Source organism: Manis pentadactyla, chromosome 1 (assembly GCF_030020395.1).
Source record: "Manis pentadactyla isolate mManPen7 chromosome 1, mManPen7.hap1, whole genome shotgun sequence".
NCBI lineage: Eukaryota > Metazoa > Chordata > Mammalia > Pholidota > Manidae > Manis > Manis pentadactyla.
Genome location: NC_080019.1, coordinates 230,932,912 through 230,954,080, shown reverse-complemented (window position 1 = coordinate 230,954,080; position 21,169 = coordinate 230,932,912). Strand labels below are relative to the sequence as shown.

At 41.1% G+C, this 21,169-nt stretch overlaps 1 protein-coding gene and 1 pseudogene across 7 annotated transcripts in view; both read right to left on the bottom strand.

The window, feature by feature from the left end:
• Positions 1-21,169, bottom strand: part of ERC2 (ELKS/RAB6-interacting/CAST family member 2) — a 784,528-nt gene that overhangs the window by 716,200 nt on the left and 47,159 nt on the right. The window lies entirely within an intron of this gene.
• The window catches only part of LOC118908340 (uncharacterized), a 51,064-nt pseudogene that overhangs the window by 28,194 nt on the left and 1,701 nt on the right, over positions 1-21,169 (bottom strand).

Sequence of the window (21,169 nt, the reverse complement as noted above, 5' to 3'; positions counted from 1 at the left end):
GCACCAATCAAAAGACACAGAGTAATAGAATGGATAAAAAAGCAAGATCCATCCATATGCTGCTTACAAGAGACTCACCTCAAACCCAAAGACGCGCACAGACTTAAAGTCAAGGGATGGAAAAAGATATTTCATGCAAACAACAGAGAGAAGAAAGCAGGTGTTGCAATTCTGGTATCAGACAAAACAGACTTCAAAATAAAGAAAGTAACAAAAGACAAAGAAGGACATTACATAATGATAAAGGGCTCAGTCCATCAAGAGGATATAACCATTATAAATACATATGCACCCAATACAGGAGCACCAACATACCTGAAACAAATATTAATAGAACTAAAGGAGGAAATAGAATGCAATGCATTCATTCTAGGAGACTTCAACACACCACTCACTCCAAAGGACAGATCCACCAGACAGAAAATAAGTAAGGACACAGAGGCACTGAACAACACACTAGAACAGATGGACCTAATAGACATCTACAGAACTCTACATCCAAAAGCAACAGGATACACGTTCTTCTCAAGTGCACATGGAACATTCTCCAGAATAGACCACATACTAGGACACAAAAAGAGCCTCAGTAAATTCCAAAAGATTGAAACCCTACCAACCAACTTTTCAGACCACAAAGGCATTAAACTAGAAATAAACTGTTCAAAGAAAGCAAAAAGGCTCACAAACACATGGAGGCTAAACAACACGCTCCTAAATAATCAATGGATCAATGACCAAATCAAAATGGAGATCCAGCAATATATGGAAACAAATGACAACAACAACACTAAGCCCCAACTTCTGTGGGACACAGCAAAAGCAGTCTTAAGAGGAAAGTATATAGCAATCCAAGCATATTTAAAAAAGGAAGAGCAATCCCAAATGAACGGTCTAATGTCACAACTATCGAAATTGGAAAAAGAAGAACAAATGAGGCCTAAGGTCAGCAGAAGGAGGGACATAATAAAGATCAGAGAAGAAATAAATAAAATTGAGAAGAATAAAACAATAGCAAAAGTCAATGAAACCAAGAGCTGGTTCTTCGAGAAAATAAACAAAATAGATAAGCCTCTAGCCAGACTTATTAAGAGGAAAAGAGAGTCAACACAAATCAACAGTATCAGAAATGAGAAAGGAAAAATCACGACGGACCCCACAGAAATACAAAGAATTATTAGAGAATACTATGAAAACCTATATGCTAACAAGCTGGGAAACCTAGGAGAAATGGACAACTTCCTAGAAAAATACAACCTTCCAAGACTGACCCAAAAAGAAACAGAAAATCTAAACAGACCAATTACCAGCAACGAAATTGAAGCGGTAATCAAAAAACTACCAAAGAACAAAACCCCCGGGCCAGATGGATTTACCTCGGAATTTTATCAGACATACAGGGAAGACATAATACCCATTCTCCTTAAAGTTTTCCAAGAAATAGAAGAGGAGGGGATACTGCCAAACTCATTCTATGAAGCTAACATCACCCTAATACCAAAACCAGGCAAAGACACCACCAAAAAAGAAAACTACAGACCAATATCCCTGATGAACGTAGACGCAAAAATACTCAACAAAATTTTAGCAAACCGAATTCAAAAATACATCAAAACCATCGTATACCATGACCAAGTGGGATTCATCCCAGGGATGCAAGGATGGCACAACATTCGAAAGTCCATCAATATCATCCACCACATCAACAAAAAGAAAGACAAAAACCACATGATCATCTCCATAGATGCTGAAAAAGCATTTGACAAAGTTCAACATCCATTCATGATAAAAACTCTCAGCAAAATGGGAATAGAGGGCAAGTACCTCAACATAATAAAGGCCATCTATGAAAAAACCACAGCCAACATTATATTGAATAGCGAGAAGCTGAAAGCATTTCCGCTGAGATCGGGAACTAGACAGGGATGCCCACTCTCCCCACTGTTATTTAACATAGTACTGGAGGTCCTAGCCACGGCAATCAGACAAAACAAAAAAATACAAGGAATCCAGATTGGCAAAGAAGAAGTCAAACTGTCACTATTTGCAGATGACATGATACTGTACATAAAAAACCCTAAAGACTTCACCCCAGAACTACTAGAACTGATATCGGAATACAGCAAAGTTGCAGGATACAAAATCAACACACAGAAATCTGTGGCTTTCCTATATACCAACAATGAACCAACAGAAAGAGAAATCAGGAAAACAACTCCATTCACAATTGCATCAAAAAAAATAAAATACCTAGGAATAAACCTAACCAAAGAAGTGAAAGACTTATATTCTGAAAACTACAAGTCACTCTTAAAAGAAATTAAAGGGGACACTAACAGATGGAAACGCATCCCATGCTCATGGCTAGGAAGAATTAATATCACCAAAATGGCCATCCTGCCCAAAGCAATATACAGATTTGATGCAATCCCTATGAAACTACCAGCAACATTCTTCAATGAACTGGAACAAATAATTCAAAAATTCATATGGAAACACCAAAGACCCCGAATAGCCAAAGCAATCCTGAGAAAGAAGAATAAAGTAGGGGGAATCTCACTCCCCAACTTCAAGCTCTATTATAAAGCCATAGTAATCAAGACAATTTGGTACTGGCACAAGAACAGAGCCACAGACCAATGGAACGGACTAGACAATCCAGACATTAACCCAGACATATATGGTCAATTAATATTTGATAAAGGAGCCATGGACATACAATGGCGAAATGACAGTCTCTTCAACAGATGGTGCTGGCAAAACTGGACAGCTACATGTAGGAGAATGAAACTGGACCATTGTCTAACCCCATATACAAAAGTAAACTCAAAATGGATCAAAGACCTGAATGTAAGTCATGAAACCATTAAACTCTTGGAAGAAAACATAGGCACAAACCTTTTAGACATAAACATGAGTGACCTCTTCTTGAACATATCTCCCCAGGCAAGGAAAACAACAGCAAAAATGAACAAGTGGGACTATATTAAGCTGAAAAGCTTCTGTACAGCAAAAGACACCATCAATAGAACAAAAAGGAACCCTACAGTATGGGAGAATATATTTGAAAATGACACATCCGATAAAGGCTTGACGTCCAGAATATATAAAGAGCTCACACGCCTCAACAAACAAAAAACAAATAACCCAATTAAAAAATGGGCAAAGGAACTGAACAGACGGTTCTCCAAAAAAGAAATACAGATGGCCAACAGACACATGAAAAGATGCTCCACATCGCTAATTATCAGAGAAATGCAAATTAAAACTACAATGAGGTATCACCTCACACCAGTAAGGATGGCTGCCATCCAAAAGACAAACAACAACAAATGTTGGCGAGGCTGTGGAGAAAGGGGAACCCTCCTACACTGCTGGTGGGAATGTAAACTTGTTCAACCATTGTGGAAAGCAGTATGGGGGTACATCTGCTCAAAACAGACCTACCATTTGACCCAGGAATTGCACTCCTAGGAATTTACCCTAAGAATGCAGCAATCAAGTATGAGAAAGATCAGTGCACCCCTATGTTTATCGCAGCACTATTTACAATAGCCAAGAATTGGAAGCAACCTAAATGTCCATCGATAGATGAATGGATAAAGAAGATGTGGTACATATACACAATGGAATACTACTCAGCCATAAGAAAAGGGCAAATCCAACCATTTGCAGCAACATGGATGGAGCTGGAGGGTATTATGCTCAGTGAAACAAGCCAAGCAGAGAAAGAGAAATACCAAATGATTTCACTCATCTGTGGAATATAAGAACAAAGGAAAAACTGAAGGAACAAAACAGCAGCAGAATCACAGAATTCAAGAATGGACTAACAGGTACCAAAGGGAAAGGGACTGGGGTGGATGGGTGGGTAGGGAGGGATAAGGGGGGGAGAAGTAGGGGGGTATTAAGATTAGCATCCATAGCGGGGTGGGAGAAAGGGGAGGGCTGTACAACACAGAGAAGACAAGTAGTGATTCTACAACAGGTTGCTACAAAGATGGACAGTGACTGTAAAGGAGTATATAGGGGGGACCTGGTATAGGGGAGAGCCTAGTAAACAAAGTATTCGTCATGAAAGTGTAGATTAATGATTAAAAAAAAAAATGCAGTTCCTATGTGGTAACCTCTAATGAGTTCTACACAATGATATAAAGGACATATAAAAGTGTAGGCAAAGGGTCTGTTTGTGTTTATACAGAGGATCAAAGCCTAATTTGGCTACCCCAAAAATGAACTAAGATACGATATGAAAAAGAACTTCCAACAGCAGCACTCTCAGGAAGACTCATGACAGAAGATGATCAGAAAAAAAAAAAAAAAAAAACTTCAACAAAGATCCACGCACTGTCACAGGTGTAGATGCACTCATCCCACCAGTTCCTGGACTTGCCATGGGAAAGATGAAGGAGATAACTAGGCTGGCCTGTGCATGCAGTAAAACAAAAATTTGACTGGATCTATACTGTTGGAACTCAACCAAGAATTAGGAGAAGTGCAAATTGTAGCACTCCAAAATCTTACAACCACAGACTATTTATCGTTAAAAGAACATATGGGATATGAACAGTCCCAGGAATGGGGTGTTCTAGTTTATCTGAATTCTCTCAGACTGTTTAAGTTCAGTCGGACAATATCCACCATATCATAGATAAGTTTTCACAAATGCCTAAGGTGCCTAACTGGTTTTCTTGGTTTCACTGGAGATGGCTGGTAATTACAGGTATGCTTTGGTTAGGTAACTATATTCCTATTATGTTAATGTGTGTGCACAATTTAATTAGTCGTTTAAAACCTATACATGCTGAAGTTACTCTACAAGAAGATATGTCAAAGAAATAATCAATCTTCCCAGGTTTTCTTCTGCCTGCTACTTCTGTAGCTTTTCTTCTTCCTACCTAATCACAACCTTTAAATAGAACTCGTGCCACATGTCGAATTTACCGAGTATCATAATTCTTCCAAGTGGTAAAGACACCTCAAGACAAATGCTGGGCATAGAAGCCACAGGGCATAAATATGCAAAGAAGTAAAAAGCTAACCTTTTCAAACAATAAGGCTTCTCTCTCACTTACCAACTTCACATTTCCCTGTATGGCCCCGGAAGATGACTGGTTAGCCAGAGACGGGTAAGATTCCTCAAGGGAGGAACAACCTAAGACAGGCACAGTCGCAGGGGGGTCATCAGGTGAGAAATTGGGGATCAACAGAGGTGAGGCTTAGAACCTCACCCCCCCTGTTCTGAGAGAAATCTTCTGCATACATGGATGTTTATTGCCCTGGTCTAGCTTGGATTAACACATAGTCTACAGGCACACACCTGATCATCTACATTTGCTCTCTTACAACACTAAACTCTGTTTTCTACCTTTATCTCGTATCTACCTACCACTTCAGCATTTTATTAAAAATAATAATAATAGAGAAATGTGGTATCCACATATAAATCAGGTTTAAAAATCAAATGAATATTCATATTTGAACTGACTGTGTATAGTTCATAATGCATGAACAAAACCGAAAGCTTCTGTGATGACTGCCCTTGCACTGTTCACCATGTAACTTATTCACTATGTAAGAATTTGTACTCCATGTAAGAATTTGTTCGTTATGCATCAGAAGATTGGAGACTGACGAAAATTGGGCTTGGGGTGGATTAATGATTGTGCATTGAGTATTGACCCCCCTATACAGAGATTTGTTGTGGTTAACAACTATTTGATCAATAAATATGAGAGATGCCCTCACAATATATATATATATATAAACACACTTCCAATTGTAAAATAAATAAGTAACCGGGATATAATGTATAGCATAAGGAATATAGTCAAAATATTGTAACAACTTGGTATGGTGATACCTGGTACCTAGAAATATCATGTATATAAATGTTGAGTCGCTGTGTTGTACACATGAAACTAATGTAATGCAATGCTGTTGTCAACTACCCTTCAATAAAAAAAATAAAAAATAAATAAAAAAAAAAAGATTAGCATCCATAGTGGGGTGGGAGAAAGGGGAGGGCTGTACAACACAGAGAAGACAAGTAGTGATTCTACAACAGTTTGCTACGCTGATGGACAGTGACTGTAAAGGAGTATATAGGGGGGACCTGGTATAGGGGAGAGCCTAGTAAACAAAGTATTCGTCATGTAAGTGTAGATTAATGATTAAAAAAAAAAAAAAAAAAAAGCAGTTCCTATGTGGTGACCTCTAATGAGTTCTACACAATGATATAAGGGGCATATAAAAGTGTAGGCAAAGGGTCTGTTTGTGTTTATACAGAGGATCAAAGCCTAATTTGGCTACCCCGAAAATGAACTAAGATACGATATGAAAAAGAACTTCCAACATCAGCACTCTCGGGAAGACTCATGACAGAAGATGATCAGCAAAAAAAAAAAAACTCCAACAAAGATCCAAGCACTGTCACAGGTGTAGATCCACTCATCCCACCAGTTCCTGGACTTGCCATGGGAATGATGAAGGAGATATCTAAGCTGGCCTGTGCATACAGTAAAACAAAAATTGGACTGGATCTATACTGTTGGAACTCAACCAAGAATTAGGAGAAGTGCAAATTGTAGCACTCCAAAATCTTACAACCACAGACTATTTATCGTTAAAAGAACATATGGGATATGAACAGTCCCCAGGAATGGGTTGTTCTAGTTTATCTGAATTCTCTCAGACTGTTCAAGTTCAGTTGGACAATATCCACCATATCATAGATAAGTTTTCACAAATGCTTAAGGTGCCTAACTGGTTTTCTTGGTTTCACTGGAGATGGCTGGTAATTACAGGTATGCTTTGGTTAGGTAACTATATTCCTATTATGTTAATGTGTGTGTGCAATTTAAGTAGTAGCTTAAAACCTATACATGCTGAAGTTACTCTACAAGAAGATATGTCAAAGAAATAATCAATCTTCCCAGGTTTTCTTCTGCCTGCTACTTCTGTAGCTTTTCTTCTTCCTACCTAATCACAACCTTTAAATAGAACTCGTGCCACATGTCGAATTTACCGAGTATCATAATTCTTCCAAGTGGTAAAGACACCTCAAGACAAATGCTGGGCATAGAAGCCACAGGGCATAAATATGCAAAGAAGTAAAAAGCTAACCTTTTCAAACGATAAGGCTTCTCTCTCACTTACCAACTCAACATTTCCCTGTATGGCCCCAGAAGATGACTGGTTAGCCAGAGACGGGTAAGATTCCTCAAGGGAGGAACAACCTAAGACAGGCACAGTCGCAGGGGGCCATCTGGTGAGAAAATGGGGAGCAGCAGAGGTGAGGCTTAGAACCTCCCCCCTCATGTTCTGAGAGAAATCTTCTGCATACATGGATGTTTATTGCCCTGGTCTAGCTTGGATTAACACATAGTCTACAGGCACACACCTGATCATCTACATTTGCTCTCTTACAACACTAAACTCTGTTTTCTACCTTTATCTCGTATCTACCTACCACTTCAGCATTTTATTAAAAATAATAATAATAGAGAAATGTGGTATCCATATATAAATCAAGTTTAAAAATCAAATGAATATTCATATTTGAACTGACTGTGTATAGTTCATAATGCATGAACAAAACCGAAAGCTTCTGTGATGACTGCCCTTGCACTGTTCACCATGTAACTTATTCACTATGTAAGAATTTGTACTCCATGTAAGAATTTGTTCGTTATGCATCAGAAGATTGGAGACTGATGAAAATTAGGCTTGGGGTGGATTAATGATTGTGCATTGAGTACTGACCCCCCTATACAGAAATTTATTGTGGTTAACAACTATTTGATCAATAAATATGAGAGATGCCCTCACAAAATATATATATATATATATATAAACACACTTCCAATTGTAAAATAAATAAGTAACCGGGATGTAATGTATAGCATAAGGAATATAGTCAAAATATTGTAACAATTTGGTATGGTGATACCTGGTACCTAGAATTATCATGTATTTAGAATTATCATGTATATAAATGTTGAATCACTGTGTTGTACACCTGAAACTAATGTAATGCAATACTGTTGTCAACTACCCTTCAATTAAAAAAAAAAAAAAAAAAAAAAAGAAAACTACAGACCAATATCCCTGATGAACGTAGATGCAAAAATACTCAACAAAATATTAGCAAACCGAATTCAAAAATACATCAAAAGGATCGTACACCATGACCAAGTGGGATTCATCCCAGGGATGCAAGGATGGTACAACATTCGAAAATCCATCAACATCATCCACCACATTAACAAAAAGAAAGACAAAAACCACATGATCATCTCCATAGATGCTGAAAAAGCATTTGATAAAATTCAACATCCATTCATGATAAAAACTCTCAACAAAATGGGCATAGAGGGCAAGTACCTCAACATAATAAAGGCCATCTATGATAAACCCACAGCCAACATCATACTGAACAGCGAGAAGCTGAAAGCTTTTCCTCTGAGGTCCTAGCCATGGCAATTAGACAAAACAAAGAAATACAAGGAATCCAGATTGGTAAAGAAGAAGTTAAACTGTCACTATTTGCAGATGACATGATATTGTACATAAAAAACCCTAAGACTCCACTCCAAAACTACTAGAGCTAATATCGGAATTCAGCAAAGTTGCAGGATACAAAATTAACACACAGAAATTTGTGGCTTTCCTATACACTAACAATAAAGTAATAGAAAGAGAAATCAGGAAGACAATTCCATTCACAATAGCATCAAAAAGAATAAAATACCTAGGAATAAACCTAACCAAGGAAGTGAAAGACCTATACCCTGAAAACTATAAGACACTCTGAAGAGAAATTAAAGAGGTCACTAACAAATGGAAACTCATCCCATGCTCTTGGCTAGGAAGAATTAATATCGTCAAAATGGCCATCCTGCCCAAAGCAATATACAGATTCGATGCAATCCCTATCAAATTACCAACAGCATTCTTCAATGAACTGGAACAAATAGTTCAAAAATTCATATGAAAGCACCAAAGACCCTGAATAGCTAAAGCAATCCTGAGAAGGAAGAATAAAGTGGGGGGGATCTCACTCCCCAACTTCAAGCTCTACTACAAAGCCACAGTAATCAAGACAATTTGGTACTGGCACAAGAACAGAGCCACAGACCAATGGAACAGAATAGAGACTCCAAACATTAACCCAAACATATATGGTCAACTAATATTCGATAAAGGGGCCATGGACATACAATGGGGAAATGACAGTCTCTTCAACAGATGGTGCTGGCAAAACTGGACAGCTACATGTAAGAGAATGAAACTGGATCACTGTCTAACCCCATACACAAAAGTAAATTTGAAATGGATCAAAGACTTGAATGTAAGTCATGAAACCATAAAACTCTTAGAAAAAAACATAGGCAAAAATCTCTTAGACATAAACATGAGTGACCTCTTCTTGAACATATCTCCCCAGGCAACGGAAACAAACGCAAAAATGAACAAGTGGGACTATATCAAGCTGAAAAGCTTCTGTACAGCAAAGGACATCATCAATAGAACAAAAAGGTATCCTACAGTATGGGAGAATATATTCGAAAATGACAGATCCAATAAAGGGTCGACATCCAAAATATAGAGAGCTCACACACCTCAACAAACAAAAAGCAAATAATCCAATTAAAAAATGGGCAGAGGAGCTGAATAGACAGTTCTCTAAAGAAGAAATTCAGATGGCCAACAGACACATGAAAAGATGCTCCACATCGCTTGTCATCAGAGAAATGCAAATTAAAACCACAATGAGATATCACCTCACACCAGTAAGGATGGCTACCATCCAAAAGACAAATAACAACAAATGTTGGCGAGGTTGTGGAGAAAGGGGAACCCTCCTACACTGCTGGTGGGAATGTAAATTAGTTCAACCATTGTGGAAAGCAGTATGGAGGTTCCTCAAAAAACTCAAAATAGCAATACCATTTGACCCAGGAATTCCACTTCTAGGAATTTTCCCTAAGAATGCAGCACTCCAGTTTGAAAAAGACAGATGCACCCCTATGTTTATCGCAGCACTATTTACAATAGCCAAGATATGGAAGCAACCTAAATGTCCATCAGTAGATGAATGGATAAAGAAGATGTGGTACATATACACAATGGAGTATTATTCAGCCATAAGAAAAAAACAAATCCTACCATTCGCAACAACATGGATGGAGCTAGAGGGTATTATGCTCAGTGAAATAAGCCAGGCGGAGAAAGACAAGTACCAAATGATTTCACTCATATGTGGAGTATAAGAACAAAAGAAAACTGAAGGAACAAAACAGCAGCAGAAACACAGAACCCAAGAATGGACTAATAGTTACCAAAGGGAAAGGGACTGGGGAGGACGGGTGGGAAGGGAGGAATAAGGGCAGGAAGAAAAGAAAGGGGCATTATGATTAGCATGTATAATGCGTGGGGGGCACGGGGAGGGCTGTGCAACACAGAGAAGACAAGTAGTGATTTTACAGCATCTTACTATGTTGATGGACAGTGACTGTGAACGGGGATGTGGGGGGGACTTGGTGAAGGGGGGAGTCTAGTAAACATAATGTCCTTCATGTAATTGTAGATTAATGATACCAAAATGAAAAAAAATTTTTTTTTTTAATTCAGAGAAGGGAGCTCTCGATTTCTAGCTGTGATAATTAAAGAGAAAAAAAATAACTTCTCAGAGGGAATAGCATTTATAGTGGTTTGAAAGATGGATTTCAACATGTGGGTGGGGAGATCTGGAGACTAGTCTTACCCAACCAATGAAAGAAGCATAGCCAGAAGGTGCAAAAACAAAACACTTAGCAAAAGTCAAGGATGCATGGTGGGAAACTAAGCAGAAAAAGCCATAAAACAAGGGTAGAAATGAGAAAAGAATGGGTGGACCCACACTGGGGTAGTGACCCTGAGCAAAGTCAAAGTCCATGCAATACCTAAGCCTGTCTATTATCAGGGTTGACTTAAGTTAAAGTGTCAACAATTGTTTATTCATAATATAAAAGATACAGCAATTCCCATGTCATTAAATATTCTTCAGTAATTAAATATCTGGAAGGTATTTAACAACATGATCATATGGACACTCTCCACTGTTGGATATTTAGGTTAGTTCCCATGTTTTGTTAATACGTAAAATGGAACAATTGTGGTGAACATCTTTTTACTTGGTGGGCATATAATTCCTAGAGGAGGAATTACTGGTCAGAGGATAACAATATTCTTAAGTCTCTTAATACACATTTACCAATTTCATATCAGAAAACAGGTACCCATTTAAACCTCCAACAGGGATATGTGGGTTTCTTCCTCACATGTGACTGTATCCATCTCACCAAAAGAATGTACCACGTCCCCCATGAGGAGCCAGATCAAGAGGAAAGAGTTTACTATCCCAGGGAGGTACAAAAGGGCCCTAGGCAGAATGGATTTCAATTCTTGGTATGACTGGGACCCTTCACAGGGCACCCAGGACCTCACCCTCAGGCTGGCTTCATTGTCATCATCTGTGAAGCCTCCTAGGACCCCAAATTTAGAAGAGCCCCACACTTGGTTTAATGTCTGTCATCCAATAACTTTTGAACAAAGGCCCTGAATTTTCATTTTGCACTGAGACCTGAAAATTGTGAAGCCAGTCTTGCTCACACCCCACAGTGCCTCAGAGAGCATGATACACATAAACCTTCCCCCAACGAGCACATTATTGTATTTATAAGAAAGGGAGAGGATAAAAATCAAAGTAAACCCACATGAAGTGCATTTTTAAAGAGTATGCATTTTTTCAAAAAAGTCATTCTCAAATTATCTCTTAATTTCATTAGCTACACAATTCAAGGGGACAATTAAGTGAAATAAAAGACACAGAAATCCAGAGGAGTTGTGAAACGAGAAGAGTAAAGTTTTAAAAACCTAGAGAGACAATAATTCAGAAAAACAGTAAGTTCAAAGTCAATGAGCATTTGGCTCTTCCTATATCATCTTCCCAGTGGGTTCTCAAGCTGAATAAATGTGATTTCTGCTTGGAAATTTTCCTGGAGACCATCTGGAAAATCAAGACAGACAGGATAAGAGTCTTTTTATTATTCTGAGCTACATAAAACAATTGGTCTCAGGAGCAGATAAAAACTATTCCAGAGGAACCCAGACCTCTAATCTTGCTATCCTCAACAACTTTCTAAATCTAATAGACTATTAGTATTCCTAGTGTGAACACAGCCCTTTTTCCAAGTTTTATTTAAAGCTCAGATGATCAAAAAGCATTAGAATTCTGCAGATGCATTCCCAGAAGGGCGGCCCCAACCTTCGTCAGGCCACAGCATATTCAGGTTTAACTCCAAGTCCACCTCCTTCTCTGGTCCCCTCTAATTCTCATCCTGACATTGTCCAAAGCACATCCTTAAATCCACTTAGGATCAACTGCCTCTGAACCACAAAGGGTGTTTCTTAAGAATGTTGATTTCTGAGCCCCACTCTCAACATTCTTAATCAATATATCTGTAGACAGATTCAGAAATCTGTTCTTTTGACCAGTGGAGGGGGGAGACTATGCATAAGCCAGAGCTTCTCACACTTCCCTGTGCAAACACATCACCTGGGGATGCTGTTAAAGTGCAGGGTCTGATTCACTACACCCTGCAGGGGTTTGAGAGTGCATTTCCAGTAAGCTGAGAGCAGCAGTTCCCACCCTGGCTTCACTTGAGGGTCACAAGAGGGAGCTTTTTAAAATCTCAATGTCCAGGCCATATCCCTATTCAATCAGCATCCCTGTGCCAGGGCCAGGTCACCACCCTGGACTGTGATTGTGGGCAGATACCCCCAGAGCCTCAGTTCCCCTCTCTATATGATGAGAACAAGGCCCCCATCTCACAGATGCCACTCGTCACCCTGCCCCCTGCACCACCATCAAGCTGTCCTTCACTTTGGAGCCTCTGAGCACACAGCCCCTCCACCCCAGCCACCCTGCTTCTTGGCCTTGCTGAGTCCTACTCTGTTTCACAGGGCAGCTCTCAAGTGTCCCCTCCACAGGAAGACTCCCTGACCTGCCCCTGGTGCAAATCCAAAGGAGGCCCCTGCCTTTAAACTGTTCAGAGCATTCACAGCACCCTGAACATCCTTCAGAGCGTCACGTATTTCACAGCAATGCATTTTTGTGCAAGTAAAGGAGTAATGTGTGCTCACTCAATAGCCTTGGTAGGCCACAGATCCCTTCAGTCAGCAGGCGGTCCTGGCTGCAACCCCAGCAGCTATCCAGAGCGTCCTGCTAGCAAAGGCTAACGTGGGTGGACTACCTTGCTCTGTGCCAGGCTCTGCTCTCAGCATTTTACAAGGTCTGATTGATTTAATCCTCACACAATCCTACCGGATAGTGCGGTTATCGTCCCTATGACATGGATGAGGAACTAAAGCACAGAGGGGTTCAGCAGCTTGCTCAAGACCCACACTGAAGCAGAGCTTGACAGGGGGCAAGGACATTAAGAAAGGCAAATAGGCACAGTGGGAGGCTACACAGGTTCCTGCACACTCACCCCCTCTTCCCCCGACACGCACGTGCACTTTGTAAAGGTCGCTCTGCCAGGACAGCCACAGCTCATTTATTCAGTTTGCGTGGTAGACACCTTAATTCATGCTCATTGGTTCAAAACACTTATTGACCGGTCCCTGCTCTAACGGAGACATCCCAGGAAAATGTGGGTAATAGATTTTACTTCTCTAGTATCAGATAACCAGGAAGGAAGCAAACAAGGAAACTATGCCTAAGGACACGGAGGACCTAACGGGATGGCCTGGTAGCGGGGAGCAGCAGGTCCTGCAGACGGCGCCAGGAGGGAAGGCCGGTCTGGGACGGTGACAAGGGCTGAAACCTAGAAGGGCAGGAGGCCGGCTAGTCCACCAGGAGCGGTGGGATGGCAGGAGAAGCAATGCACGGGCAGGTCCTGCATGCAAAGGCCAAAGCACAGGGGCGCGGCGGCCAGGAGCCCAGGCAGGGAGCGAACCAGGTAACGTGACATCGAATCACACGTCCATACTCACGCGCGCTTTTCCGTCCACGTTATCACTAGTCCAGTTACTAAAATACGTATCCGTGTCCCTGGACTCCTCGCAGCCACAGCCAGGGCTGGGGGACCGCCGGCGCTGTCACGGGGCTCAGCCCCCTCACTCTCATGGGCCCAGGAGCCGGCACGTGACCCAGGCCTGCCGCGTGCTGCGCGCCCTGCCACCTGGGGCCGCACCTGGTACCGGCACCCTGTTCACCTAGGGCGGTGGTGTGCAGATGGGCCGATGGGGTTGTCCGCAATGTTCACTGGACTATGAGAATAAGCCTTTTGAGGAAAGGAGGGAAGTGGCTAAGAAATGTTCATAACAGAACTCGAGTAGATTTAAAACTCATAGGGGCGCCATGTATTCTCAGAGCTAAGACCCAGCTATGGTTCTATTATCAGAGTTCTGGAAGGGTCCAGCCCACTGAATGCCATTTGAGTAATATTAGTTTATTGACTGCTTACTCGGTGCTATGTGTGAAGGGCTTTCCATGTTAGCTCACAGAGTCTTGGCTAGCCAGTCAGTGCTGAAACGAGAATCAGTCTCCCCATGTTCACAGATAATGAAGTATCTCCAAAAAGTTGAGTTCCTTAACCAGAGCCTTAAAGCTGGGGCCTCAAAGGTGTGCTCTGTTGACCATTATGCTTAACCTATTCTTATTTTCTTAAAACAGACACTCATACTCAAGTTGCCCTGAGTGAGGCTCTTCCTTATAAAAAAAAAAAAATCCTTTTTAGGTGTCTAAGTATCAAAAGTATCAATGCCTGTAATTACGGAGAGATGGCTTTTTCAAAACTTATTTGGAAAGCTGTATGCAAAATATCGGATTTCAGGATATATAGAGAGCAAACTAATTTTAATTTATGTCCATGTAATGTGGAATATAAATTTAGTAAATGAACTCTGGTGAAAGATTTAAAGAGCGGTAATAAAGCATACACTCGTTAAATGTACCAGGCAATGTGGTACATAAATATCAAGCCATATGAATAATTGAACAAAATTACTCTACAGACAGCTCTTCCCATGGCATTGTATTCCTATAACAATAAAGACTAATGTTTACTGAGCAGTTACTAGGTGCCAGGCATTATGCTAAGCACTCTGTATGTTATCTCATTTACACCTCACTATGGGGAAATAGTAGAACAACTCCAGTTTACAAATGAGAAACTCAGGGAGAAAGTAGCTGGTTTTGTTTTTAGAGGCAAGTTTTAAATGCACATATATACCTGCCACCAGAGACCTTGCTTTTAACCACTTCAAGCATCTCAATTAGAGCAGTCAGACATATACTGTGTTGTGACAGTTTAATTGAAGGTGTGTTCTCCACTATGAATCTACCTTCAAAGAGTATATGGACTCTCCTATTCACCTGTCTCCTCCATTCCCAAGAGAGAGGAGGAATATAATATTAATACAAATCAACTATCTGGTGTATCTCTAACAAAAAGCCCCAGGCCAATAACACTCCTGCTGATTTTAGGCTATTGGGTGAAATCTGCAGGGCAATGAATTATCACAGAAAAAAAAAAAATCTAGATCTAGAAAACTAACCTTCATGTTAGTTACAAAACTCAAACTGCAAGAATTCCCCAAACAGGGGACTGCTAAGTTTTTTAGCCTCTTATTAAAAGATTGATTTGTGACAACCCTGTGCCACGCAGAGAAAAGGGAAAAAACTGAGCATCTCCGAAAATCTCTCACAAAAATTATCTGTAAATAATAAGAAAGATGTTGAAATATTAACGCCTCCTCTGTGAGCACATCAAAACGCTCTCTAGCCACCTTCCATCTGCTTGCCCGCCTCTGCCAACGTGAGCACAGCCTTGCTGTTTTCAGTTTATTTGATGTATAAAAAGATTAAGTCAAAAATTGTTTCGGGAGACTGAAAAGTATAATCCTCACATTTCAGACACATTTGGACATCCTAATTTAAAATATGGTAGAAAATAGCATACTTGTAGGCTGCTCCTTGTCATATTTTAAATGTACCCCTACAAAATTCATTTATCCATCAGAATCATAGGTATGAACTTAATTTCTAAGTGGAAGTAAGAGTGGCAACAATAGCAGATAATGCTTAACAGTACGGTTCTAAGCACTTCACATCCAGTCATTCATTTAAAAGCCCTTTAATGTTAGTAGCATTTGCTCCATTTTCCAGAATAAAAACTGAGGCCCAGAGGCATTCAGTGATGTTTTCAAGGTCACAGGACTCATGGCAGCAATTGCCAATCCCTGAAACCAGGGGTCTGGACTCAGATTCTATGTTCTTACCCACTGCACCAAACTGCAGGGGAAGCTTTAGCCACTACCTAGCTTTAATCCTTTTCTTTTCCAATGTCTGTAGTCACTGTCATACTGCAGCAGAAAAAAAGAGCAGAGGGTGAATGTAGTGGCTTGAATAGAGGCCTCAAAAAGGGTATGTCTAAGTACTAACCTCTCAAACCTGTGAACGTGAACTATTTGGGAAAAGAATCTCTTCAGATGTAATTAAAGTTCTAGATTTGAGACAAGATCTTCCTGGATTTAGGGCAATAACACATGTCCTTGCAAAAGAAAGGCTGAGGGAGATCAGAGATACAGAAACAACAGAGAAGGGGATGTGAAGACAGGCAGAGATGGGAGTTGTCTGTAAGCCAAAGAATGCCAAGGATTGCTGGCAGCTGCAAGCAGCTCAGAGAAAGGCATGAAATGGACTCTCCCTCAGGGCCTGCAGAAGGAACCAACCGTGCAGATACCTTGATTTCAGATTCCAGGCTTCCACCACTTTGAGAAAATAAATTTCTGCTCTTTCAAGTCACCAAGTTAGTGGTAATTTATTATGGCAGCCCCAGGAAGCTAATACAATGAGTCATGGGCCCTTGAACAGAATATTCCAATTGACTATTGAATATTCTGTTCAACTACCTTGAAAAGAAATCACATCCTCACTATACAGATCAGGATACTGAAGTTCAGGGTGAGGAATTCATTAGCATGCTGTCAATCACACAGTGGATTTGTGGCAGAGCCACACGAGGCTCTCCGCTACACGCAGGTCTCTTAGTTCCCAGACCAGTCCCCTCTTCTGTGGTCCTCACCCACTGAGACAGGGACTGTGGGTGTAGTCAGAGTAGGGGGAGGCCTCCAGAAAAAGCAAGGAAAGATCATTACAGTCAGAGCAGTGTAACAACATGCAAAGAAACCCCCTACCAAAACTCTGTTAAAACATTAAGATCTAGAGTCATTCTTCAGTGAGATCAGTTATTATTCCCCACAGTGAGATCAGTTATTATTCCCCAGATAAAGGAAAGTAGCCCATGTTTTTTTATTATGCTAATGATTTGTAATCATGTATAAAATTCATTTCCGCATGCTAAAAGGCCCAGGCCTATATGCTGCTTTTCCTCCTTCAGACCTGATGAGGTGATTTCCAATCTAGGCAGTTAATAATGGCAAGCAAGCCCAGCCTTAAAAACATAGTAAAAGGCAGGAATGATTCCATCTTAAAAATAAGATTGCATTTTAATACCCAGGAAGTTAAGAAGTAAGATTCTTAACTTACTCTTTAGCAAACAGACAATAGCTCAGCCCACCTTGGGGGCTGGGCAGGCAGTCTTGTTTGATATGCTCCCAGACCGAGACACCGGTATCTCAGAGAAAAATCTGAGCAGTAGATTTCTTGGTTAAGTTAATTTTAAATATTCAGGGACCACTTAACAAGTCCACACCCCTAAGCCCTTTATCACATTCCCAAAAATCCTCAACTGCCTAAAAAAAAACCCTAGACAACCCACGACTACAGGCTCCCTTGTCCCCTCCTGGCATGAGTCAGTTAGGAGCTCTGTCCTCTCACTTTATCTCTAAATAAAAGTCTCTGCCTGGTTCTCCCACCTTGAGTGTTTGCTAAGTCCATTCTTCGACTCCACAAACAAGAACCCCCAGCATCACCATCTGTTAGAGAGACAGGGTTGCACACACACTTTAGAACCTGACCACCTATGTTGTGCCCTCATTCCAACCCTTGCTAGCTGTGTACCTGTTTTCTCATCTTTAAAATGAGAACAGAAATGACAACTACCTCACAGTGTTATTTTGGGGAGCAAATGAGTAAATAGCAGGAGTTTTCAATAAATATTAAGTATTACTCTTATTTTATTCCAATATCTATTTATTGATAAAGGGCAAATTCTAAAATCAGGAGTAAATATGGCACTGCCTAGAAAAAAAAGATAGACCCATTAGCAGGGTTTATTTTTAGGTGTGGAAATTGTGACAAATCTCATTTCCAACTCTCTTCTGAGGGTGTTGAACATCAAGAGGTAAGGTCCATCACCCTCGAAGTGTACCTCCTGGACTGGCCCTACCCCCAAAAAGGTGCACCTAATATGGCTGGCCAATGACCAGGACACTAGCTGGGATGTGTTGTGCTGGTGGACTGGGTGAATGCAGAGCACAAGGAGCTCAGCCATGCCCCGTGGCCTCTCTCCCACCTCTGCAGCCCCAGCAGAGCAGGTCTCCCATGGTGACCACTCCCGGAAACACCGCTTTCTCAGATAGCTCTGCCATCTGCCCAGCTTTTGGCCACGGGAACCAGTAAGGCAGCAGGATCTTCCACAGGCTAGCAGTACAGGGCCCTGCCCACGCTCCTTTACCCTCCCACTTCTGGGTAACCATATGATGAGCACACCAGAGCCTCCTCCTCTTGCTGACCCCAATTTCCCCCTGAGCGTATGGGGGCTACGTGAGGTCAGCCAGCCAGTGTGGCCACCTTAGGTCCAGTGGGGAGGTTTATAGCAAGCTTTCTTACTCAATCAACAACTCCCTGCCTGGGAGGAGAGTGAGACCATCCTCAGGGATCTATGACTGCTGGTCTTTAGGTGTATATCCCCCTTGGTCAGACCCTGGAGGCAGAAAGGGCTGTGGCATGCAGACACCAACCCCCACCCGCCTCCTAACAAATTCATACTACTTTCTGATAGAAAAATGTGTTTAATAAGCTATGATTTTTCAAAGAATAATGCTCATATTTTACATATATTATTTTATATATTATTACACTCCTCTGCTGTATTGAACTTCCTATCAGTCATCTGAGTGATAATGCACACTTGAAGAATACCGAGAAAATGAAACACTTGGGGAAACCCACACCATTTCTCCCCCAAACCAAATAACCATCAACCTCTTGTAAGGATTATCCTGTGCTAATTACACTGGATCTACACACACATACACCCCTCCACACCCCTAGTTGTATCTTTCTCAATATAAAACCCAAACCAGCTGCTGGAGTTAAGCTAAATACTACTGGAATGAATAGTGTCCTTATAAACACGGGGCTGGGATGCTGATTTCATCACGATTCTATCTGCTTGGACTTTTTCCAGGAAGTTCAAAAACCATGAGCAGCTGTAGAAATCCAAGTCATCAGAAAAGCAAAGGCTGCTGCTCTTCTGCAAAGCAGATTCCCTAAAGGGGCCTCAGTATCTGCCTTCTCAGCGTATGGGCAGCACCTTAATCTACGCTGAATCTTTAACAGTTCTCTCTTCTCTTTTGTTCCATTCATTTGGGAAACATGATCCCTTTTGCTCCAGGCCAGGCACCAGATTTCCACCATCACCCATAATCATTTCAATTGTCTTTGACTTTCAAGAATTAACCAAAGCCTGATACACATTACCCATTTCTCTTTCCCCAAATATCCAAAAGAAGGTCCTTTCTCACTTTCAACCCTGTATGGTGGCTCATAAACTTGAGGTCAAGAGAATTATTAAATGGATACCATCACCTTCTCCCACAGGAAGGGTGAGGATTTTCACCCAAGACCCTGAGGCCAAAAGATGCTCATATTTTCCTAATACCTTGAATTTGAAAATGCTGTTCATTTCACTTTCAAACTAAGAATGTCTATCTGTCACTCAAGGGATGGACAAGAACAACCGAGAGAGACTATGTTGCACCTAAGGCAAGCCACAACTGCTTGGCTCCAGCACGTGAGGCTCGGGGCACCAGATCTGCCCAGTGTGCAAGAGAATTCGGAAATCCACGTTTTTACATGACGTCTCCCAATTTTCCAGTGTTGACAACTAATTCCCAAGGTCACACAGCCAACTGGTAGCAGAGCAAGAAATAGATCCAAGCCTCCTGGCCTCACAAAGCCCATGAGACCTTGACTCCGTGTACACCTGTGCATTTTATTTGACAGCTATTTTGTAAACAACTGCTATATTCAGGCATATATATTTTAATAGTGGACGGATGGGTGGATAGATGGATGGGTGGGCAGCCAGGTATGTATTAAGGAACTAAGGGAAAAAGCAAATTCACTGACCAAATTTAGAAGATACCTTTTTTAAAAACTGAGACACAACGTTTAATCCATAACTATCATTTTCCTTCCTAAAATAATTTGCAATTGACATGGAGTAGGGAGTAGACCACACAGTCTGAAAGCGAACTGTAAGGCAAACAAACACAAAAATTCCATTTAAGCCAGAGCATCTTCCACCAAGAAAGCCATGACGATGGAAGCACTGTAACTTGTAATCCACAGGTAAAGGGTCTTCTTGGATTGTTGAAAAACAACCTCTTTCCCCCCTCTGCACTCTTGGGAGCATGGGGTATATTTCTGCAGCATTTCTATCAGGATGGTAATTAGTATAGCTAAGAAATGCCATCAACAGCGGAAGTAAAATTAGCCCTTACTTGTAAAATTTATCCTGGGAAATGCTGGTGGCTACTGCCTCCGCCAAGCAGAGTAACAGGCTTGCTCTGTCATCGCATAGCAAGCAAAATGCCACATCACCCCAGCCGAAGAAAACCACCGACACATCCACGTCTGCCGGCATCGACCCCACTTGCCTCGTCCCAACCCCATCAAATCGCGCTCAAGTCATATAACAGCACCGACTTTCTTTTGCCACTAGGCACTCTTAATTTCCTGAAAAATTTTTGAGTAGCTTAGAGACGTGGCATGTTTCAGCCAACATGAGCTGACAATTTTATTCAATTCAGTGATGCATCGGGGGAAACTGAGGCCCAGGAAGAGGAGGTGATTTGACCAACGTCACGTTGTGTTTGGTTTCAAATTCAAGTCTAAGTTAATTGCTAGTCTGGGGCATTCTCTTGTTAAACC